Source organism: Aricia agestis, chromosome 18 (genome assembly GCF_905147365.1).
Source record: "Aricia agestis chromosome 18, ilAriAges1.1, whole genome shotgun sequence".
Classification (NCBI taxonomy): domain Eukaryota; kingdom Metazoa; phylum Arthropoda; class Insecta; order Lepidoptera; family Lycaenidae; genus Aricia; species Aricia agestis.
The window spans coordinates 12352426-12378684 of record NC_056423.1 but is presented as its reverse complement, the minus strand read 5'-3'; the positions used below and the strand labels follow the sequence as shown (position 1 = coordinate 12378684).

At 37.4% G+C, this 26259-nt stretch overlaps 1 protein-coding gene and 2 long non-coding RNA genes across 4 annotated transcripts in view; 2 read left to right on the top strand and 1 right to left on the bottom strand.

The window, feature by feature from the left end:
* Positions 1 to 19835, top strand: part of LOC121735872 — a 64302-nt gene extending 44467 nt beyond the window's left edge. Inside the window, exons 2-3 of one of the 2 annotated variants that reach the window (XR_006036930.1) lie at positions 7543 to 7590; positions 19715 to 19835. This is a non-coding gene — a long non-coding RNA (uncharacterized LOC121735872). Of the gene's footprint in view, positions 1 to 7542; positions 7591 to 19684 lie in introns of both variants that reach the window. The other variant, XR_006036931.1, reaches the window with a different exon arrangement.
* The window catches only part of LOC121736245 (dystrophin, isoforms A/C/F/G/H), a 523358-nt gene that overhangs the window by 394132 nt on the left and 102967 nt on the right, over positions 1 to 26259 (top strand). The window lies entirely within an intron of this gene.
* On the bottom strand, positions 672 to 25041 carry LOC121735873. The gene is made up of 3 exons (XR_006036932.1): positions 25032 to 25041; positions 16743 to 16756; positions 672 to 854 (listed from the first exon to the last, which is right to left on the bottom strand). It is a non-coding gene; the product is annotated as an uncharacterized LOC121735873 (long non-coding RNA).

The window sequence follows — 26259 nt, the reverse complement described above, 5'->3', positions numbered from 1 at the left end:
TGCCTGTCTCTAGAAGGCGTAGATCTGGCAGTTTCGATCAATTAGTCGATAGCCTGCGGCCACGAGGCACTATTGTGAACGTTACAGTCATATGGGGTGGGGAGATGGAGCACGAAAATATTACCTACTGCTGATTCTGAAATATTATGTCCTATACGCTTTTTTTTAACGGGCAAAAGGCCCACCACACATTTCCACCACTGCAACTCTTGTGTCGCCAGGATCGACAGTGGTAACCAACCACGAAAACCCTTTGATATGATCTCAGGGATGCCCAAGGGACAAGCTAAATCTGTCTTGGGACCCGCAACGAAATTAATCAGAAGAAATGTAGGAGGAGTAGTCCTATACGCTTATCATAGTCAAAGTCAAAATATTCTTATTACTAACTAGCTGTTGCCCGTGACTTCGTCCGCGTTAATATAGTAGATCACATTTAGAGTATTATTCATTGTACAAAAATATTCAATATACAGAATTGACTTTCCTACGATTTTATTAAATATATAATTATGTTCCGCGCGGCTTCGCTTGCGTAATTTAGGAATTTCACGCAACCGTACATTTTGCAGCAAAAAAATAGCCTATGTCCCTTCACGTGGTCTGTTTCTTTATGTTTGTCAAATAACATAAAAAATGCTCCAGTAGTTCATAATATAATTTATTTATTTATTTATTTAACAGTTTATTGCACACAAAAACATTGAACAAATTATACATATGAAGAAAAACGACACAAAAGGTACTGCTTATCTCTAAAGAAATTTCTTCCAGAAGCCCTAAGAAGAGAAATTTGATCACAAACAACAGATAGGGCGTGTAAAAACAGAAATGAATCATATAAGATATAACAACTATATAAGTAATACAAAATTATTACTATACTTAAATATTATGTTCAGCAAAAAAAAAATACATTATACTAATAATGATAACAAACTATAATATTAGAATACATACTATACTATAAACTATAAATATTTACTAAAATAAATACATACTATATGTATATTTAATAATCATAGTAGGATTCAGTATTGAGGTAGTGCTTCTTCAAGCGTCTTTTGAAGACAGTGATTGTTACGTGGGAGAGCCATGCTTCGGCATGAATGGGCCGGCTCGACCGGAGAAATACCACGTTCTCACAGAAAACCGGCGTGAAACAGCGCTTGCGCTGTGTTTCGCCGAGTGAGTTCACCGGAGGCCCAATCCTGGACCCTATTTCCTTCCCTACCCTCCCCTATTCCCTTCCCTTCCCATCCCTACCCTCCCCTATTACCCTATTCCCTCTTAAAAGGCCGGCAACGCACCTGCAGCTCTTCTGATGCTGCGAGGGTCCATGGGCGATGGAAGTTGCCTTCCATCAGGTGACCCGTTTGCTCGTTTGCCCCTTTATTTCATTAAAAAAACCTATCTTATTCCCCTAAACCTGTGACGTAAGGTATAATGCGATAACCGCGCTTCAGTGACTTGCGGATTCGAATCCCGGCTTTGTATTATCTTAATACGGTGGAACGTAATCGTCTAGAGATCCGGATGATCTATAGATCCCGTAGATCATCGTATCTCAATATAAATTGGAAATTATATCGGACGTAGATCGGACGGAATCAGAAATGACGGGGGAAAGATTTGCGTTACAAAAAATTAAACGTTTTTTATATTGAGTACCAAAATAATAAATACATATACAGGGTGTAACAAAAACTAGTGATAATACTTTAGGGTGTGTACATGTTCCTTGTAGAGAATTCACTGTGAAAGTAGCTGCTCTGAAAGACGAATTTTTTTTTTGTATGGGGAAACTCGTGACGCTCGGGCCCTTGCCCATACAGAAATGAAAAAAAATGTTCGTCTTTCAGAGCTGCTACTTTCACAGTGAACTCTCTACAAGGAACATGTACACACCCTAAAGTATTATCACTTGTTTTTGTTACATTTGTATATGCTATTCGATAGCTCAAGCCTCATTTAGGTATATTGAAGATACCACTATATCAATCAGAAGATCAGACTCAAATCCAGGCCCCCCGTAAGGGCTACTGGCGCCTGTGTGCAAAAAAAAGGATCTTGGCGCCCCTTTAAGCAATCTTTTTGGGATTTTGGTTTTGGCGCCCCTAAAAATGGCAATTTGGCGCCCCTAGAGGATGGCGCCCGTGTGCATTGCACACATTGCACATAATATGGTAGCGGGAGCCCTGATCAAATCATTACTAATAAAATCCTAGCAAAATTTGGTTTTATTACTGTTTATTTCCACCAAGTATACCAAGAAACATTTAAATTGATAGCACAGTTTTATATACTTTTTTGTATTTCTAAACACTGTATCATATTTTTATTACAACATAAATTCAAGCTGCAGAATATTACTTCAAGCTGCACCAATCTAAAACAGTCCATACAGCTTATGCGCCTGACAAAATATGACAGGCAACGCGCGCCGTCGCGGTTGCTAGTACTGACAGCAGGATCTATTATATCCTCTATTAGTCTTCCAGACGTTTATTTACTGAGTGTAATAGCTTGGAAATATAATATCTAGATTCTAGACTATTCGTTTAAGGAACATGAGCAATATTGTGATGGAAGTCTTAGTCTATTTGGTGTTATTCTTATTGTTAATTTTATTTGGTGACAACAGAGGTCAGAGTGAAATGCGTTGCTCGTTCACCTTTACACCACCTTTCTTACTTATGGATATATTTGTGCTTGTATTTAGTAGCTTTATTTGTCTCTTATTAGCCTATTTTAATATGCCAGACAAAGAAACAGATCCTGTGCAGCTATTCGCTGCGTATAAGCTTAGATATTTCCCAAAAAGTTCTTCACGCGAAAATTATTTTATCATCGGAATTGATCATGCATTCTCTGGGACTCGAATATCTTGCTTTGGTCTGAATTGTTTTAGTTCACAGACAGGTAGCCTAATTGTAGGTAACAGATAATTTATTAGTATTGATAATAATGTAAATTATATAATACAGTATTGTTTTAGGAACTATAATCCAGGATTGTCTTCTGCTCAAAATTGAGCTTTACTTTCTTTTATTATTTATTTATTACAACATCATTGCGTTTATTACAGCTAAAATGTTCGTATATTTTAGCTGGATATTCGTTTAAAAATAAAATACCTAGCAAAAATGTAAAAGCGTAAATTAGTCGGTATGAAATGTGTGATATTTTAAAAAATCCGACGCTAAAATAATTTTACTTTTAGCTTTGAGTCTATTGGAGACCATCCGGCCTAAAACCTATACACCCTTTATACAACCTATACGTATACTATGCGACCTCTATATGACCTATTCGTTCTCCAAAATAGCTTTCACTGCTTTTCGACGAATGAATGCGGATTTTTAGCAACAAAATACTTTTTCTCTTTGCTATTTTGTTCACAGTTGGTTCAGTTTGAATCATAAGTTGAGTTTTTCCTGGTAGTGCATTATTTTGTACGTTTTTTTATAGTTAGGTGTGATGATTAGGTTTTTCAATCTTCTATTGTTATAAAATGTGTGTAAATCTGATTTACCCTCAAACCTAAATAAACTGCTGCACTAATTTTGATTAAATTTGGTACGGAAAAGTTGAAGGGAAATTTTCATTAAGTACAACAAAAAATGTCTGTGCAACGAATTGGCGGTATGAAATCATTTTTTTTTTATGAAATAAGGGGGCAAACGAGCAAACGGGTCACCTGATGGAAAGCAACTTCCGTCGCCCATGGACACTCGCAGCATCAGAAGAGCTGCATGTGCGTTGCCGGCCTTTTAAGAGGGAATAGGGTAATAGGGGAGGGTAGGGAAGGGAAGGGAATAGGGGAGGGTAGGAAAGGGAATAGGGTAGGGGATTGGGCCTTCGGTAAACTCACTCACTCGGCGAAACACAGCGCACGCGCTGTTTCACGCCGGTTTTCTGTGAGAACGTGGTATTTATCCGGCCGAGCCGGCCCATTCGTGCCGAAGCATGGCTCTCCCACGTATAAAATTGAGTTATTGCATAACTTTTTAATAAGCTCCGGTTAGAGATAATTTACACAATTTTCTCTTAATTTAAACGAGCGATGAAAAATTTAACCCCCAGGGTCAAAAACCGTTTTTAATCAAGACTTAACGGGGGAGAAACTTAAAAGTATTAGGTGTAAATTTTTCCTGTGGGTAATTATTTAGACTAGTGCACATGAATGTCCCCCCACTTCCCCCCTCTTTTCTCCCCCTGGAGGGTGAGTGGCTGTGAAAGACTGTTCCGGTGGGAAATGGCCGGATGTGGCGCAAGACGAAGGCGGAAGCGGACGTCGGTTATGACGTCATTTAGATTTTCAGACTCATGAAAAAGATGATAATAAGTTTATTAATTAAATACATTTTATTAGATTGAACTAGATAAATATTTTGTGGCAGCAGTAGCTACTATAAAGCAGAAAGTATTCAATTAGAGTGCTGTCGAACAAAGTTTTTTTTTTTTTTTATTAAATAAACGGGGCAAACGAGCAAAATGATGGTAAGCAACTACCGTCGCCCATGGACACTCGCAACATCAGAAGAGCTGCAGGTGCGTTGCCGGCCTTTTAAAAGGGTATACGCTCTTTTTTTGAAGGTTTGCAGGTCGTATCGGTCCGGAAATACTGCTGGTGACAGTTCATTCCAGAGTTTTACAGTTTGTTTACAAGTCTTTGTCTGGCTTATAATTTAATAAATATACTATTTACGTACCTTACTATGTTTGTCCTTATTAGTAGGTGAGAGGATACAAACGCTTGAATACACTTTAATATGGTTTTCTTTAAAAATCGCTCTTATCCTCTACACCACACGTGGGCGTTAGAGGAAGTGAGCACTAAGCACTACGCCCGGCTCCTCACGACAAATACACGGATCTAGGATCTGAATTGTGGCAAATATTGCAGTTTAGATATCGATTATCCTGACTATAGTCTGCAGGGTGTATTCAAAAAAAGTAATTATAGTCTAGACTCTAGGGTGTGTACTTTTGACTTCTTTTTCTATAAGAAAAGCGCAAACATCATGAGTTCTCACAAACATGAAAATAAAACAAAGCAAATCTTTCAGTGCTGCCACTTTCACAGTAATCTCTATCTTCTTATATATAAAAATGGATTTTCAAATGAGTTAGTCGCGCTAAAACTCGAAAATGGCTGAACGTATTGGGCTGATTTTGGTCTTAAAATATTCGTAGAAGTCCAGGGAAGGTTTGAAAGTGACACGAAGTTCACCGGGACAGCTAGTCTTATATAATATAGGATGCATCCTACGAATAATATAGTCTTTATTATTCGTAGGATGCAATGAATATTTTATACGTGGGAGAACCATGCTTCGGCACGAATGGGCCGGCTCGACCGGAGAAATACCACGTTCTCACAGAAAACGGGCGTGAAACAGCGCTTGCGCTGTGTTTCGCCGAGTGAGTGAGTTTACCGGAGGCCCAATCCCCTACCCTATTCCCTTCCCTACCCTCCCCTATTCCCTTCCCTTCCCTATCCTCCCCTATTACCCTATTTCCTCTTAAAAGGCCGGCAACGCACCTGCAGCTCTTCTGATGCTGCGAGTGTCCATGGGCGACGGAAGTTGCTTTCCATCAGGTGACCCGTTTGCTCGTTTGCCCCCTTATTTCATAAAAAAAAGGGTGTCTATGTGTCCCTCTATATAGAATTTTCTGTTTAAAAGTAGCAGTGCTGAAATAACTTTCTATTTTTCTATGACAAATGCCTCAAAATTTTCTTGAGCACAATCAGTGTTTCAAACAGCTTGGACCCCTTGGAATTACGTCGAGATGTAGCTTCACTCTGCATCCTCTATCGGTTGTATCACGGGGAGTGCTCTGAGGAATTGTTCAGAATCATACCACTGTAAAACTCTGGAATGAACTGTCACCAGCAGTATTTCCGAACTATACGACCTGCAAACCTTCAAGAAAAGAGCGTATTCCCTCTTAAAAGGCCGGCAACGCACCTGCAGCTCTTCTGATGTTGTGAGTGTCTATGGGCGACGGTAGTTGCTTACCATCAGGTGAGCCGTTTGCTCGTTTGCCCCTTTATTTAATAAAAAAATAATTGAAAATTGTATAATTTATATAATATTTGTTTATAGGATATTATTAAATGCACATCAGAATAATTTTTCAGCACACTACCTTAACTCCGCTAATTAACTGAATGCATACCAGAAAAACTAATGCTGATCAAAAAAACAATTGATTAACTGAACATGTCCTTAAAAAATACTTAAACATCATACAAAACGAGACGACCTTTATAACCGATTTCACACCAAAAATATGGTTCATACATCGGATATATTATTTGTAAAACTAAAATTTAAATCGTTTATCAAAAATACTAACTTGCACTCTAAATTGGACAATCTTACAACGGAATTTCTAAAAACGGTATTGAAAGGTGCACCACAATAAAATCAATTTCTATTATCAAAACAAGTCTACAAATTGACAAATTGTGCAACTAAAATATTTTTAACCTAACTTTATTTTCTTTTTGTTTCTCTGTTTTACTGAAAAACATGTTGGGGCCTCCTCATCTAACGCCGCACTCACTCCTTTGCGCTCGCTCTTTACTCTTTTGCGACCACAAATATATCTTGATCTATTTCTGTGTTAGCGACAAAGATTTTTGGTAATTATGATGAGATATGGTGAAAGATTTTATCATTCCAAAACTATATAATTCAAGGTTTCTTGATAAAAATTAAGATAAATTATCAAAATTCACTACTGTATTGTAATTGTATACGTTAATGAATTTATTAATGATTCTTAAGTAATTAATAGCAATTTTGGCCCAATACGACTTGATTGGGTTAGGTAAGTTTATTTTCGTGAACCACCCAGAAGTAGGATCCCCGCGTAGCAGGGCTCCGTCGACTCATAATTGAAGCCAGTTGTTATTTTCTTTTTTTGTTCTTTAGTAGCTTGTCAACCCCTAGAGTGCAATTCCTAAGCCGGAGGCTTAATTATTTTGCAATATATCGGTAAGGAACCCTTTGTGCGCGAATCCGACTCGCTCTTTGCCGATTGTTTATTATTATTGTTTATAAACTGATTACCATTCACTGTGCCAAAGTTTAGACCATGTTAAGTTAGCACTTGATGATTTTTATGTGTTCTTAATTATATGAACATAACAGATTAAATTGGGTTTTATTTAGAATAAATGATGTTCCTAAAAGTAATGTAGGTTATGGTTTTCCTTTAAAAAGTTGTAGTATGTTTGTTGAACTAAGGAATTGTTAGATATACTATTTTAATAATAGTTATTCGGTCAGTAGAACAGTTTCGCAAATAACTTTAAATAGTATGGTGATTTCGCATTATTTAGGGTGTATAATTAGTGTGCAAGTCAGTATTTTTGGTGAAATTTTCAAATATTTTGATAGAGAAAAGGTAATATACAGATATTGATTTAAATACATGCCTTTGTTTATTAGGTAAATAATCAGCAAAAATATTATTAATATAATGCATTTTAATATCAAAATTTCATTATCATCTTTTTTGTTTCAGGTACAAAATAAATCCAAATGCGGTTACAGAGAACAGAACAATTTATTGGTAAAGTCTATTCATATTAAACGTAATCTATAACGCGTTTTGCACGAGCACCCCGGCACTATAGGAAAGCGGAGTATCCGTGATACCACGTGATACTTACTAATTGATTAACGGCCACGCTCATTGACGTTTAATAAATAAATAAATAAAATAAAAATAATTTATTTTCAGACAACAAAGTCCATATTATAAATAATTCTTGTGACATTAGAATTAAGTAGATAATCAAGATGCAGGTCATCTTGCTACCCTGACATGTAGCTCAGTGAGTCTGCGAAGGAGTGGAGAGTCAAGTCTCTCCGCTATCATCTCATCAGTAGGGCAAAACCAGAGATAGATCAAATATTGGGAACGGCCGTAAGCCGTGTTTAATGATATCTTAATTTTAATTTAATGAAGACGTGTTTGACATAATATTATAAATTATAATGCATGGAGTTTCTGACAAAATCTTAATTACTTGCATTCAAGTTAAGTAATAATTAATTGTTCTTCATTGGTCGCAGATCATGATTCATGATACAATATCTAGTATAATATTAGTATCCCCACAAAAAAAGATAATGTTATATCGTTTTTGATAATCACTTAATCAGATCTACAAAATTAACCCTTTTTTCCGATAGGCCATAAAAAATTACGATCGGTCATTTTGTACCCTTATAAGTTATAACAAACGGGTTTACATAAAAAGAACCATGTGTTATTAGGTACCCTTTATTTAATTAATGATTTTATGTATCGATGATTTATAATTACAAGCTGCTCCCACAACATTCTACGATAGATAAATTATACGAAATCGGTGAATTTTTCCCACAATTGTTATACCATAGTAGAAGCAGCCCCGGATTTATAAATAGACCATACAGGCCGCGGCCTAGGGGCTGCAGATTTCGTACATGGGGCGGCGGAAACATAGTGGCCTACGCTCATAAAAAAATGTAAACTCGGCACTGAATATAAGAACTTAAGACTTACTGACCCAAAAATCAAACATCGTCCTTCTGTCTTCACAATCACGCCCGCCAGGTGAAAAAGGACGATGCGGAATCATCGCCAAGTTAGTTTTACTATGAATAAAAGACGAACTATAATGATTATGAAAAAATTGTTTTAAGCAAAATTTAGGTTTTATCAATGCCTTTTTAGATATTAAAAATTATTAAAGAAAAGACACCAAACTTCGAAGATCCAAACAAAAATGTGTCTAAAACAAGGTTTTTTGTAAAAAAGAAACTATCGAGCATTTTTTTCAGTAATATGTAGTCAAGTTGGGGTCAGGTGCATTCTTAATGTTAGAAAGAATTACGTGCTACTTGTATGTTAAAGAAGTAGCTTATCAAAATACAGCCCAGCTGTGTTATACCAGAGAAAGCAGCGATTAATTAATTTTAAACTGATTACGACAAAATTTCATCAAAATAGATTCAGCGCGTAAAGCATAAAAGAAAACATAGACACAGACAGACAAAACTCGGCAACGCCTGCAAATTTTCCAATAGACTATAAGTACATAATATTATGTACTAGCGACCCGCCCTGGTGTCGCACGGGTATAAAATATATAGCCACTGAAAAAATGATTAAAATCGATAGCCTATGATCCTTCACGTGGTCTACTTCTTATCTGTGCCAAATAACATAAAAATTGCTCCAGTAGTTCGCGAGATATTAAGCTCTTTCAAATAATTTCCCCCGTTTTTTCCACATTCTCCTATTAATCTTAGCGTGATAAAATATAGCCTTCCTCAATAAATGGGCTATCTAACACTCAAAGAATTTTTCAAATCGGACCAGTAGTTTCTGAGATTAGCGCGTTCAAGTTAGCCCTTTCAAATATTTTCCCCCGTTTTTTCCACATTTTCCTCTATTTTTTCGCTTCTATTAGTCTTGGCGTGATAAAATATAGCCTATAGCCTTCCTCGATAAATAGGCTATCTAACACTGAAAGAATCTTCAAAATCCGTTGCGTAGTTTTAAAGATTAAAGGGAACAAAGGGACATGAGGGAAAAAAGCGACTGTTTTATAATGATGTGGGCTAAGGGCTAACCAGTAGGCCTACTACGAAACCGTTTTGAGACTGCAATCGGATGAGATTACCGCGTCCTGCTCTAACAACGTCATTTCTCGTTTGTTGGAGTAGGATGCGGCATTCTCGTACGATTGTTTGAGTCTCAAAACGGTTTCGTGGTACGGCCTCAGGTTTTATTGCTGGGAGCCGTGCATTTTAGCACCTTTTAAGGCAAAGCTCGATCTTCCGATCACTTATCTTAATGCGTCATTTTCACCCCCCAAGGTGTTAAACACCCCCCGAATCCCCCCTCATTAATCAAGTGATAGGGGGTCTATTAATTACGAGATCGCTAATTATACGGCCTTTAGAAACTTGAGTAATGATGTTTTAAAATTAAAGCCCTTGTGTCAAAAATAGGATCGTATAATTTGATTTTTAAGATTCGGTGGAATCTTTAATTAAATGGCTGAATGTTTAATTAATTGGCTACTTTTAAATAAATACTACGAGTCAAATAGTGTTAAAATAATGAAGGCGCTGTGGTTGTTGCAACTACGTAAAATGGGTTTTTTAAAACCCGTTTTTAGTAAAGGAAATGTCATTATTTAAGTATAAAATAAGTACCGTTTTAAAATTGAGAAAATTTCCTATACGCAAAGGTATATCAGTACACAATTTGAAAAATTCTGCTCGATAGAAAAAAATCTCAAATATGACTGTTATAACGCTGTTTTTCATAATTAAATCATTTTATGGCTAAATTACACACTTTGAAAAAATGTAGTATATGTACCGTAACCTAACAACGTACACGATTTGATATATTTGATTTGTGTAATACTAAATGAAAACAAAAGGTTTTTACTCCTATTTTCTATTATCAAGGCACGCGGCGAGCGCGTAACAGCCACTGTACAAGGCGCGCTGATATGAATGTTATTTTAATGTCCTTAACTAAAAAGAGCAACATTTTAATATTCCTAACGCCGAAGCAGATAGTTCGCCGTGTGCCTCCGATATGCCTCAGTGGCACTCCCTTGGAGCTGGTCAACAGGTTTAAGTACCTGGGTCATATTGTCACGAGTGACCTCAGAGACGATGAGGACATTGAAAGGGAACGTAGGGCGCTGGCGGTGAGGGGCAATATGATAGCTCGCAGGTTTTCTCGCTGTACTACGGACGTTAAAACGACTCTGTTCAAAGCGTTCTGTCAGTCGTTTTATTCGGGTGGCCTGTGGCTGACATATTTGCGCCGAACCTACAGCGTCCTGCGCGTCCAATACAACAATATCTTCAGAATGCTGCTTGGGCTGCCATGGCCATGCCATGCCATGCAGTGCGTCAAAAATGTTTGCTGAGTCTCGCGTCGATGGCTTGACGCACTGATGCGCAAAAAAGTATCATCGTTATTAAAACAGCATTCTGAAGGTCATTGCCTGCAAGGTCACTGTCCCATTTAAAAACACTGGATGGAGATAGGAATAGGCTTGATTTCATAAAAAAAAAATATACTGATTTGATACTACTAACACTACTGACATACTTATCTAAGCTAATTGTTACTAACTGTCGCTAACAAATCTATGGAAAAAATTAGTTTAAAATAAAGTTTTATTTATTTATTTTATTTAACGTCGATATTCGTACTGACAGACATTGACCTGCTTATTTTAGGGACTACTGGGCCTTAATTTAAAACCACCGATTTGCAAATGTTATTTTGTCCGGCATCAGAATGCAAAATATTGAAAAGATCAAATCACTGGATACAACTTTTCATAAATATACAGGGTGTAACAAAACTAAGTGATAATACTTTAGGGTGTGTACGTGTTCCTTGTAGAGAGTTACTGTGAAAGTAGCAGCGCTGAAAGACCAAACTTTTTTCACTTTTATATGGGCAAGCGCCCCAGCGTCACAAGTTTTCCCTTGATCATGAAAACTGTTACAATATTTAACCGACTTTTCGCTACTGGCCCTCTAGCCAAGGCCTTTTCTTTATCGCTTCTTTACAGACACACCGATCAAAATGTATGTAATTCACATTAGACGAGTCGAACGTCAACTTCAACTCTGTCAATTCCATACATATTGGTCCGCGATTCTATAAAGAAGCGACAAAGACTTGTGTACAGACTGTGTCTATGACTGAAAAATTTTTAGTTCCAGTTCGGGATTCCTTGGGAAAATACACAGTCAAACATCTTACAAATAAGTCTGTAGTACCCTCTCCCGGGCCGGATGCTTTAATTTCCGGCATCGAACCCCGACCCGCCTTTCCGGACCGTATTGACAGAACTAACGAGCGTATTTTACTTGCATTAAATGGGATGTATTTTTATGATTTAAGTAGCTTTAGCGGTTATCTGTTTTTAACGGACTTCAAAAAAGAGGAGGTTATAATATGTTCGGCTGTGGATATATTTTTTGAGATTAAAAAGTTGTGATTTAACAGTCAGTAACCAGTTTTGTACTCTTGTGGGGAAAATGTTAATTAATCTCAATCCAAAACGATAACCTTGCACACAACCAAAGACCAAGCGTATACGCATCGCAATAAGATTCATTTCAGCTTAGCATAAAAATGTAGTTACTCGGGCGGATCTTCTCTATTTTTCATGTTTTTTTTTTAAATATCTTTGGAAATAAACATTAAGAAACAAAATTGTTCGGTTAAGGAGATTTTAATATAGATTTACTAACAATGTATTCAAATAAAATGTATAATTATCCTAGTTAATACTTATATTTCGATGAAATAGATTTTTATCGGAGGTGAGTTTGTAAATTAATTACAGCCAAAGTATTACGTCTTATTAAAATGTTTATGGTTTAAGGTATTTTAAATATTGTGCTTTATATCTCATATTTTTTAACACTTCGTTTTAATATTGGAACTAGGTAAACCGGGAGTCACGGAATAACAGTTTATCCTCGCCTTAAGCGTTTTATCTTTCAAAATAGTGATAAACTTGTGGGGATATGCGTGGTGGCCACAAAGGAAGATCTTCCGACCAACCGAGGTGTTTTGCTCGGTCAGGCCGGAACCCACGAGAAGGTGAAACATTTCAGCTGTCGTATATATACCGACGCGCTTAGAAAACTTCGATAGCGCGATGCAGGGATGTTAGGCGAATTGTGGGTACCGCCATAAACATAAACCCCCTTACTAATAAACGCTGTATAAGCTTTGAATAGTTATACAGTGTTTTGTCTTCTTCAATCCAATAAAAAATATCACTTGTGTGACAGGAACAAAACACTGTATAACTATTCAAAGCTTATACAACGTTTATTAGTAAGGGGGTTAATATATAAAATTCCTTGCCCTACTCTATATGTTTATGACAAATCTTATATCTTTATATATATATATATATATATATAATTGGAATCTCGGAATCGGCTCCAACGATTTTCATGAAATTTAGTATATAGGGGGTTTCAGGGGCGATAAATCGATCTAGCTAGGAATCATTTTTAGAAGATGTCATTTTATTCGTGTTTTATCGAATACCGAGCAAAGCTCGGTCAAATAGCTAGTTTAATTAAAATCGGCTTATGGCGGTTCCCAATATTTGATCTATCTCTGGTTTGGCCCTACTAGAGATAGGAATAGCTCACATTAGACATTAGAGACATATATTTTATATCAATTGTGAGCTATTACTATCTCTAGTAGGGCAAAACCAGAGATAGATCAAATATTGGGAACGGCCGTTAATAGTTTTGGAGCCTTATAAGTTACTAGATGCTGCCCGCAACTCGGTTGCGCCAAAATTCGTTTATCGCGGCGGAACCGTACATTTTTCCGGGATAAAAAGTATCCTATGTCCTTTCTCAGGACTCAAAGTATCTCCATACCAAATTTCAGCAAAATCGGTTCAGTGGTTTGGATGTGAAGAGGTAACAGACAGACAGACAGACACACTTTCGCATTTATAATACTAGTATGGATAACCTATTCGATGCAAATGAGCAAACTTTTAACCTGTTTATAATGAGTACAGACTAGTGTTTATATACTATATATATACCGAACGTTGTACCGAAGCCCGATTTTCAATCAAGCAGCAGCGTTACCTATTCTGTGATCAGAGTTAGTTTGTTGACTGTAGCAGATAAGTTTGTTGAGTGGAAACTGCTACTTTAAATGATTTGATGATTGTCATTCAGGGATTCTATTCTGGCGTAACATTACGTATCACACAGGAATCGTGCATTTTTCCAACGATAAAATATAGCGAGGTTGTGAGTTCTATTGATTTAGAAATATATATATATATATATATATATATATATATATATATATATATATATATATATATATATATATATATATATATATATATATATATATATATATATATATATATATATATATATATATATATATATATATTTTTCCCAATATTTGATCTATCTCTGGTTTTGCCCTACTAGAGATAGTAATAGCTCACAATTGATATAAAATATATGTCTCTAATGTCTAATGTGAGCTATTCCTATCTCTAGTAGGGCCAAACCAGAGATAGATCAAATATTGGGAACCGCCATAAGCCGATTTTAATTAAACTAGCTATTTGACCGAGCTTTGCTCGGTATTCGATAAAACACGAATAAAATGACATCTTCTAAAAATGATTCCTAGCTAGATCGATTTATCGCCCCTGAAACCCCCTATATACTAAATTTCATGAAAATCGTTGGAGCCGATTCCGAGATTCCAATTATATATATATATATATATATATATATATATATATATATATATATATATATATATATATATATATATATATATATATATATATATATATATAAGATATAAGATTTGTCATAAACATATAGAGTAGGGCAAGGAATTTTATATATTAACCCCCTTACTAATAAACGTTGTATAAGCTTTGAATAGTTATACAGTGTTTTGTTCCTGTCACACAAGTGATATTTTTTATTGGATTGAAGAAGACAAAACACTGTATAACTATTCAAAGCTTATACAGCGTTTATTAGTAAGGGGGTTTATGTTTATGGCGGTACCCACAATTCGCCTAACATCCCTGCATCGCGCTATCGAAGTTTTCTAAGCGCGTCGGTATATATACGACAGCTGAAATGTTTCACCTTCTCGTGGGTTCCGGCCTGACCGAGCAAAACACCTCGGTTGGTCGGAAGATCTTCCTTTGTGGCCACCACGCATATCCCCACAAGTTTATCACTATTTTGAAAGATAAAACGCTTAAGGCGAGGATAAACTGTTATTCCGTGACTCCCGGTTTACCTAGTTCCAATATTAAAACGAAGTGTTAAAAAATATGAGATATAAAGCACAATATTTAAAATACCTTAAACCATAAACATTTTAATAAGACGTAATACTTTGGCTGTAATTAATTTACAAACTCACCTCCGATAAAAATCTATTTCATCGAAATATAAGTATTAACTAGGATAATTATACATTTTATTTGAATACATTGTTAGTAAATCTATATTAAAATCTCCTTAACCGAACAATTTTGTTTCTTAATGTTTATTTCCAAAGATATCTGTTTATAATGAGTACAGACTAGTGTTTATATACTATATATATACCGAACGTTGTACCGAAGCCCGATTTTCAATCAAGCAGCAGCGTTACCTATTCTGTGATCAGAGTTAGTTTGTTGACTGTAGCAGATTAGTTTGTTGAGTGGAAACTGCTACTTTAAATGATTTGATGATTGTCATTCAGGGATTCTATTCTGGCGTAACATTACGTATCACACAGGAATCGTGCATTTTTCCAACGATAAAATATAGCGAGGTTGTGAGTTCTATTGATTTAGAAATATATATATATATATATATATATATATATATATATATATATATATATATATATATATATATATAATTGGAATCTCGGAATCGGCTCCAACGATTTTCATGAAATTTAGTATATAGGGGGTTTCAGGGGCGATAAATCGATCTAGCTAGGAATCATTTTTAGAAGATGTCATTTTATTCGTGTTTTATCGAATACCGAGCAAAGCTCGGTCAAATAGCTAGTTTAATTAAAATCGGCTTATGGCGGTTCCCAATATTTGATCTATCTCTGGTTTGGCCCTACTAGAGATAGGAATAGCTCACATTAGACATTAGAGACATATATTTTATATCAATTGTGAGCTATTACTATCTCTAGTAGGGCAAAACCAGAGATAGATCAAATATTGGGAACGGCCGTTAATAGTTTTGGAGCCTTATAAGTTACTAGATGCTGCCCGCAACTCGGTTGCGCCAAAATTCGTTTATCGCGGCGGAACCGTACATTTTTCCGGGATAAAAAGTATCCTATGTCCTTTCTCAGGACTCAAAGTATCTCCATACCAAATTTCAGCAAAATCGGTTCAGTGGTTTGGATGTGAAGAGGTAACAGACAGACAGACACACTTTCGCATTTATAATACTAGTATGGATAACCTATTCGATGCAAATGAGCAAACTTTTAACCTGTTTATAATGAGTACAGACTAGTGTTTATACTATATATATATTGTGCCCCGCGGCGTTACGAACCGAACGTTGTACCGAAGCCCGATTTTCAATCACGCAGCGTTACCTATTCTGTGATCAGAGTTAGTTTGTTGACTGTAGCAGATTAGTTTGTTGAGTGGAAACTGCTACTTTAAATGATTTGATGATTGTCATTCAGGGATTCTATTCTGGCGTAACATAACGTATCACACAGGAATCGTGCATTTTTCCACGATAAAATATAGCGAGGTTGTGAGTTCTATTGATTTAGAAAAGTTTAAAACCACCATATTTTTAGCAGTCAGCGAGCTGAGCACTATCTTGATCATGTCGGCTTTTAAACAAAAAAGAAAAAAAACCGAAATAATACCAGCTGTTTGGATGCTACGATGCCATGAACGGACACTGGTACCGCCGAGATTTTGTTGTGTGCCGTACGTGGCGACGCATTGATACCATGGCGCACACATACAAGCCGCGCGCGGTGCCTTTGTATGAAGATAACTTACTTCCCCTCCTTTTACTATGACGTCAGTCTGGCCCCGTGCTAAGTACCTGAAGGATTTGTGTTACGGTCACCAGACAACGGAAATATATTTAATACTTTTATACTATACATAATTATACTTAAGATTTTTATTATATGATACACATATTTAATACACATCCATGACCCAGGAACTTTGAAAACTTTTTGTTCTGTCGGCGGGATTCGAACCCGCGACCCCCGGCTTGAGCTACCAACAGCCCACCAACTGAGCCACGGAGGTCTAAAAATGTACGGTTCCCGATCGATACATTTAGGCACAACAGGCATCGTCTAGCGTGGTCATAAGCTACATTCCTGCACCGTAATAGCAATCAAAGCCAGACCAATCACCGTTTTGGGTCACGTTTGAACCAATATCGCGTCAAAGGGCCCGTATCGTGTTTGATAACTCCCTCAAATGTTTAACTGTCGGTTAAATGGTTGAAACTGTCGGTTAAATGGTTTAACTGTATTTGCTTATTGGTTACTAGATTTTGACATAACTCCGTTGTGTCAAAATTAGTTTATCGCGCAGGAACCGTACATTTTTCCGGGATAAAATTTATCCTATGTCCTTTCCCGGGACTCAAAGTATCTCCATACCAAATTTCAGCAAAATCGGTTCAGCGGTTTTAGCGTAAAGAGGTAACAAACAGACAGACTCACTTCGCATGTAAAATATTGATATGGATGTTTCTGACTAAAATTGTTATCCTTTTATATAAAAAAAGTTATTTAAATTATAAACTAACTCTAATTAGAAGATTATCACAATATTAAACTGTATATAAAATTTCTGCCAAACTCTACATTTAATTTAAAGTTAAGTGATATTATTAATACCAATTTTACACGTGGGAGAGCCATGCTTCGGCACGAATGGGCCTGCTCGACCGGAGAAATACCACGTTCTCACAGAAAACCGGCGTGAAACAGCGCTTGCGCTGTGTTTCGCCGAGTGAGTGAGTTTACCGGAGGCCCAATCCCCTACCTTATTCCCTTCCCTACCCTCCCCTATTCCCTTCCCATTCCTACCCTCCCCTATTACCCTATTCCCTCTTAAAAGGCCGGCAACGCACTTGCAGCTCTTCTGATGCTGCGAGTGTCCATGGGCGACGGAAGTTGCTTTCCATCAGGTGACCCGTTTGCTCGTTTGCCCCCTTATTTCATTAAAAAAAAACCTTTAATGCGGCCGTTAGTTTTTCCCAGCCAAACTATGTTCTACAATATTATGCGACATATCATTAACAAATAATGAGTCTACATTTTATATTGTAACAAAATAATCCCCATAAATACTAATTAGAGGACAGACAGACCGACGATTGTTTTAATTATGTCTGGAGTGCTGCCAGGGTTGTGTTTTTTAATGCCACTTAATTGTGTTTGTTCCTTTTGCAACTGAGACCTGAATTCAATTAGATATACTAATATTGTATTGTTTTGTCTGTCTGTCTGTTACTTTTGGATTGTTATATTATGTCGTTACTTTGTTGTGCTACTCGTGTACCTCTTCACTCTCAAACGGCTAAACCCGATTTAGATGAAAGATATGAGGATAATTATTAATTTAAGTCACTTGAAAGAACATTAGATAGGTTTGTTGCCGAAAAAATTAGGCTTCCGCTAGGTTAAGTCTAGTACTAGGTAGGACAAATTGACTAAGTTTTTCTGTTCGAACCAAATCTCTTGATTTTGATATTTTGTCAATTACGAGAATTCCAATTAGTCTTTACGTCATCTCGAGAGGATCGAACTTTGTATGCCTAGCAAAGATAGATTGATTAATTGATAGCCTAACTTAGTTATGCCTAATTTTACGAAGTTCATTATAATTAAGATAAAGTAGACCAGCGAGTTCAGCAGTCGAGTGACGAGAGACCAGTAAAATGGTCGCTTTTTAGAATCACGATATGAATCATAATATGATTCATTTTTCTAAAATCGCAAAATGCAACTCTGCTTGCAATTCATTTCTGTATTTTTGTACTGATTTGACATTTGTCAATTTGACAATTTTGACAATTCATTTGCTGAATTGATTGAGAGGACTTGCTAAATGTGACCATTTTAGCCCCGCTGTTTAAAAACATCACTTATTTCAATAACACTTTTAATTTCTGACTTCTAACTTTTTAAACCGAATCACTGGCCTCCGCAATACAGTTAACACTAATGCAGGGTAGGGTTGCTGAGGATTCCTCTTCCTCATAATGAGGAAGTTCCGCAATATTTTGGGTTCCTCAACCGTTACCGCATCCTCATAAATAAAAATACAAAAATCCTCTTCCGCTATCGCTTCCTCAAAATTTAAGAGGAATTTATGACGATTTTCACTGCGCATGCGCGTCGCGTATCCGATCGGCAACGCACACGCCAGAGCGCGATGCCGGACCGAACGGGCGAGCGAGACCTCCCCTCTCGCCACCCGCGCTGTTCCTTGCTTGTTTGTTTTAATTTGACATACCTATTAGCAAGCGTTGTTTTGTTTACGCGTGTACGCAGCTACGCACGCATTGCGAATAATCTAATAATTTGATTTATTTTATCGAAAATCGAAATTAGACCGAAGTGTAGTGCTATATCAGGTGTCCCCAGCCTTTTTTCTCCACTGCCCACTTTGAGAACAAAATATGTTTTAGCGCCCCCATTGTTTCACGGTTCACCTACTTTCTTTTCCTAATTTAATGTCGGTAATATTAGCCCCCCCAGCCTCTACAAAACGCCGCCATTTTTTCTGAGTTCCACACTAACCCCCTTTAGATTCAGCGCCCACAAGGGGGCGTTATTGCCCACATAAAGACGCTGTACTATATGGACGTACTTCCTCTTCCGCTTCCTCATCCGCATCCTCTTCCTCAAAAAAATATCCTCTTCCTCATCCGCATCCTCTAAATTTGCGCGTGACAATTCCTCTTCCTCCTCCTCTTCCTCATAATCACTTCCTCAACAACCCTAATGCAGGGGTCAGTCTTATTCATGTACAACTTTTTGGTTTTAATAAAGATATTATAATTACCATTAGTTAGTATGATCGCACGCACCATTGACACAGTGAGGGACTAGTGAGGAGTGTGGACGAGCAGGATAAGTGATCTCCAAATGGCGCTGGAGGCCGGAGACAGCTGATAGGAGCATCCAGGCGTGGAACACGAGAAGGGCTTCCATAGGGCCCAGGGCGGAGCACCCAGCAGGGACATGGCCGCGCCTGGGCCGTCGCCAGACGGCCCAGGACTTCCAGAACTTGCAGAACTTTCACCTGGAGAAATACGTCACTGCTGGCCTCTGCAGAGGCTGCGGAGGTGACTACTCCTATTCTGGAGCGCTGAAGGTCCACCTCAACAGTTCGGAGTACGCGGGTTATAGATATTTCTTCAAGAAACCGGGGTACAGACTGCGAGCGCTATCGTGCGAAGACGCCAGGTTTATACATGTAAACTATGTGCTGTTGGCCGAAATGCGAAACTTTGAGAAGGTAAGTTATAGTGTAAGCCACGAGGCGACGAAAAATAATTTTCATAAATTATACTTTTAATTGAGAAAAGGAATAAAAATTATTGGTTGTTTTTTTCGCTTGAATCGAACAGGCTCCGAAAGTCCTGAGCCGATTTTGGTGAAATTTGGCAAAGCCATAGAGTAGACCACTGGGAAATACATAGGTGGGAAAGCCAATAGTAGTTTTAGCAGAAAAATGTACGGCTCCCGGACAGCTTCTAGTCTAGTTTTCGTATTATTATCAATTTTTATTTGTTGCAAGGTTTCTTGGCTACAGATTAGTTTGGAGTAAAGAAAATAACTTAGAAATAAAAATTTAGCTTTTGCTGTCTTAATGTCCCACGAAGTTTAATCCATACAGAAAGCTCGGCCCAGCTTTTAGCTTTTAAAAATAAAGCTCGCCCCAACTTTCAGTATTTATGATAACGCTCGCGCCCAACTTCAAAGCTGTGTTTATGTTTGGGCTAAGCTTTCGCTTGAGGTTTATGTTTTAGGCATAAAATTTTAAGTACCCTTGTCAAGGATACCTAGATTCTAGAAATAAATTAAGGCACAAAACTTGCATAAATATATTTTTTTTCTAGTAAGTATTAAGCATTATATCTAAAACATTGATAAAAATGTATTCTTCAAATGTAGACTCTAGAGTAAACTGTAAAATATAGGAAAGACCACGCAGGGAAAAGCATCTAATTGGGCTTGAAATAACTCGGACGATTTTAAATAATGAAACTTTTTAATCGGGACTTAACGCGACTTATTTAAGTAGTAATGCTACTACGAGTACATACTTTTTCTCGACGTTTCGGCCGTGTTGCAACGGCCGTGGTCACGAGGGGACTGCAGGAGCGCAACGTCTTCGTTTGCACCGGGCGGTCGGTTCTACGACTACCCTCGAGTTGTCCAATATTTGTGTTCCAATACACCGAAAGTCAGTAGGTTCACTACGACACACAACACTAACTGTAATAAAAAAAACTGTAGTAAAAAAAAAAAAAGATTTTAAATAAGCACAGAAATAGAATAACTTACAGAGAAATAACATTAACTACTTCTTATCTGGGGAAAATCTACAATTCCCATGAAATACTTTTTCGTGCGAGTGATGACGAAAGCAAAAGATAGTGAATCAAAATTTTCTATTGATGTTCACATTTTTTGTACTCAAAACCTCTAAAATTCAATGTTTGTTTAATAATACCCCCCACACCGGTTTCGGTGACGGTGGCCGATTTCATTGAAACCAGGCCAAGTACGCAGGAGTAATTTTATAGTGCCCAAGTGTGTGCGGAGTACACAAGAGCACTCTCTATTCCTTTACTCTCATAACTTAGTGGGACGGAGGACCGACACGACTAGCATGAGATCAGGCGCAGGACACACTTTTGACATGCCCATCCGATGCATGGATCATCTCACTTGTCAGACAATCAGGTGATCAGCCTGCACTGTCCTAACCAAACTTGGAAATAACATGTTTCCAACGCGGGAATCGAACCCACGACCTCCGAGTCAAGAGCCACGCTCTTAACCACTGGACCACGGAGGCGTTTGTATAATATCACCTATATGTAGGACAGCTAGATCAAATACCTAGCAATCATGTTCGAGCAGGCCAAGCGTGATACGCGTATGAATATGTATGAAGTATGATGCCGGATGAAAATTAATTTCATTACCGCGTTGTCACTTTGCATGTATGAATATCTCCTTGTAGCTCAGTAATTAATTTAATGTGTTCATTTCCAGTTAATATAAATTAAGAAAATAAAACAAGGATATAAAACTTTAATATAATTAAGAAAGTAAAGTATGGATGTTGCTTAAAAACATCTAAAAGGTATACCCAAATCCAGCAGTGACTTTTTTTGTGACAATAATTTTTGCAACAAAAATTATCATGTACATGCGTTCCATTTTTTTAAGTATCCCCTTACTAAATTTTGCTTATCAGTTGGTTAAGCTATCTTCAAAAGCTTACCAGTAATAATAATACCTATAATATCTAATATCTATGGGTGCTTCACACCACGTCAGTCAGGCCCCGTGCTAAGTACCTGAAGGACTTGTGATACGGGTACCAGACAACGGAAATATTATATTTAATACTTTTATATTATACATATATTTGAGATTTTTATTATGTTATACATATATTTAATAGACATCCAACACCCAGGAACATTAAAAACTTTTTTTTCCGCGACCTTCGGCTTGAGCTACCAACGCGCCACCAACTGAGCCACAGAGGTCGTCAAAACTAGGTCTGTTAGTTAATTAAGCTTTTTGAAGCCTAAAGTGGTAACATATAGACAGACATTCTTTACATCGATTAGTAAGGATTCAGTAATCAGTTAAACTGGAAGGAATTCTTTTAACCTCAAATACATAAGCCTTTCAGCACAAAAACTCCTTTCTGACAGCCCTGAATTCAATCGCTGAATCGCTGTCTCAGCTCCAGCGAATCGACTCAATTTAGCAGCCCTAGGTCTCGTCACAATAGACAGAACGAACCAGTAGGCCGACTTAGAAGAAACTCCGTTGTGCCAAAATGCGTTTATGTGCGTGAGAATCGTACATTTTCCGGCATAAAAAGTGTGGCCTTTCCCGGGACTTAAAGTATCATCATACCGAATTTCAGAAAAATCGGTTCAGCGGTTTAAGCGCAAAGAGGTAAATGGCAGACTGACAGATACACTACCGTATTTATAATACTTAAGTGATATCGGACGCCGCGCGTCGTGACTGTGTTGCTCAGCCGTTCGAAGCATGCTTACAGCACTAGCCGCGCTGATTCGTCAGTTTGTTTGAAGTCTACCTACTAATTCGCTCTGTGGATTGTGGTCTCGTTATCGCAGGTAACCGGTTCAAACCGGTTATGGCCGACTAAATCCGGTTACAAGTGGCCACCGCGGGCTTGATCCGGATTAAAGCCGGTTAAGCGTAGACTTGCGACTTTTTTGCGAGTGGATAGCGATAGGGGATAGGTGGTTAAGGCTTGGTCTTGGCTAAAACCGGCGTAAATTTCTCGTACTTTAATGTGTATTGTCGTAATGCACGAAAAAGACACAATATATACCTAAAGACAAACAAACACTTTTTTCCTATGCCCTTATCGGATTTTGAACGCACAGTGAGTAAGAACCCTAACATCTCCGTCTTTGATTTATTCCGTGGTGTTTTTGCGACGATTGTTTTTCGGCTCGGCTTGTGATTTATTCAGTTTGATGCGGAACATTCGTTTCAGTTTTTCATTCCTCGTTGCCAAATAGCAACCTAAATAGGTTGTAATAGATCAACAGAATCAACGTCACACTCGTGTTTTATGCTCTACTTAAGGCATGTTTCACCAGTTCCTGATAAAGTGCCGGATAGGCTATCCACAACTTATCAGACAGATACTCCGTACTCCATCTGTCGAAAAAAGTTGTGGATAGCCTATCCGGCACTTATCAGGAAGTAGTGAAAAAGGCCCTTAGTATACTATAGATACGTACTTCTCATAACTTCGTCAAACATCATTAAATTTTGTCGCGTGGTAGCCACAAATTTTCCCTATCAATATTGGTTCACCAGTTTTAATTGTGAAGAAGTATAACAGACAGACAGAGAAACCAAAACCTATCACATTAAGTCAGTAGCAATCATGCGATATTTTGGAAAGTGTATCTGTTTTCTTCAAACCGCTAAACCTTAATTTTTTTTCTTACTTTAAAATCCTGAATGGTAAATGGACGTTACTTTAATCACGCAAAATGCACGGTTTCGCGTGATAAACTAACGAATATATTTACGGCGTAAATTTTATCCCCAATTTAAACTGAAAATTATGTAAACAGTCGATGTTATATAAAGTGTAAACTATAAACCAACCAAGTTGAGGAGGGATTACGGCGGGCTCCTAATGATACAGACCGAACCACCTGAGCCCGCAACGAACAACGTGCAGAGAATACAAACGGTTGATACCTATTTCCTTAAAAACTCTGTGAGCTTATAAATGTTTATGGCTGGAACTGTTAATTTTGTATCGAAGTGTGCCTCATTTTGTTATTAATGTTTTTTTATTATATGTGTAAAATGCAAAAATTTTCATCATGTGTATAGTCAGACATTCATACTGATGTTTTTCGAAATTCAGCACATAGGTATGTGTCTATGTTACCTTCATGCTTAAACTGCCTAAGATTCTGCTAAAGATTGATATTGCAATAACTTTTTTGTCGAAATACAACATGGAACATTTTTTCGTGCGAATTGCAAAGGTGTAGGCATCAAGTTCCATAAAAACAAACTCATAACCGTCCATTCTGCGTCATTAATTACTCGTTGACAATCTCAACAAAGAGGGTAGGATAATAAAACTGAGCGGCGAGATGGATCACGCTGGCATTAGCATAATAAATGATCGACTTATGATTGAGTGTTCTCGAGCTTGCCAAGCTTAAGATTTTCATAGGTACTAAACTGTATGATCATTCTATATTGTTGTTTCATCTTTGTGGTTTTATTGATAAATAGAATTTTACTTTACGCTTACCCTGATAAAGATATATTTTTGCAGCGTATAACTTATCAAGGTCCGCTATCTTTGTCATGTAACTTTGCTAATGTGCCAGATAAAGACAAGAGGACTTTGTATATTTATTACTTTGTAAATATAGTAATGGGGATTAGACATAACGTACCGCTGTCCATTTTTTTAATATAGCAATAAATGATTAATTTTATTTATTCGTTAACTAAATAAGTAACGATAGGAAATAAAACCGGCCAAGTGCGTGTCGGGCCACGCGCAATATAGGGTTCCGTAGTACCGCTAGTTTTTATTTTATTTTTGTATGGGTCAATGAATGTACATTTATAACGTGTTTTACACTACTAACAACATCATCTCAGTTTCGTTCAAAGCAATTTGAACGAAAACTTCCTTTATACATTTTTTTAGTTGATCGACTATTACTCAATATAATTTATGAAGTCTCCTTAGCCGTTACAATTTTCCTTTAAAATTAAGCATATTTCCTACTCCTGTGAATTTTTCACATTTCCAGAAGCTGTTTAGCTGGTAGAAGGGGGGACACTGAACTCTTACGACTTACGACATTTTAAAACTTAATATTTTACAAACGGATCCCGCGAAAAAAAAATCATCCGCGCTTGGTGTGTAGGGAAGGTACCAAATTTTTTTTAAAGATTTCATGTACCACTTTGTCGGCATCATTCATATGTGAATTCATGCCAAATTACAGCTTAGGTCCTATAGTGTCTGAGCAAAACCGCGGACAGACAGACAGACGGACGGACGGACAGACCGAAACTATAAGGGTTCCTTGTTGACTACGGAACCCTAAAGCTATATTTTGATTAATTAAACATTAAATTGGAATGTCGAGTCGCGTCTCTTGCTTGTAGCTGCTACGCCGTAGAACTGCTACGTTGCTACGAAGCGTAGCAAATTTAGCTATATTGATCTAAGCTATGTATTCAGATGTTATAATAAGAAAATAATTTGGCACTAGTCTACTGCGTTTTTTTTTTATGAAATAAGGGGGCAAACGAGCAAACGGGTCACCTGATGGAAAGCAACTTCGGTCGCCCATGGACACTCGCAGCATCAGAAGAGCTGCAGGTGCGTTGCCGGCCTTTTAAGGGGTAATAGGGGAGGGTACGGAAGGAATAGGGGAGGGTACGGAAGGAAATAGGGGAGGGTAGGGAAAGGAAAAGGGTAGGGGATTGGGCCTCCGGTAAACTCACTCACTCGGCGAAACACAGCGGAAGCGCTGTTTCACGCCGGTTTTCTGTGAGGACGTGGTATTTCTCTGGTCGAGCCGGCCCATTCGTGCCCAAGCATGGCTCTCCCACGTCAAGTTTATGTTGACGTTGATAGGAGAGTCACCCATAAGAATAAATTTTGAGTATATTTTATCCGCATACACGTGTTTAATCATCACAATTTACGAAAAAAAAATCTACAGTTATTTTTTACGCCTCATAATATTTTGTATATAAAGTCTACACTTAAATAAATAACGTTAAATCCTCTGAAACAATAAAATTGATTTTAATGCCGAGCAATTTCGGCTTACACTGGTTTTATTAATG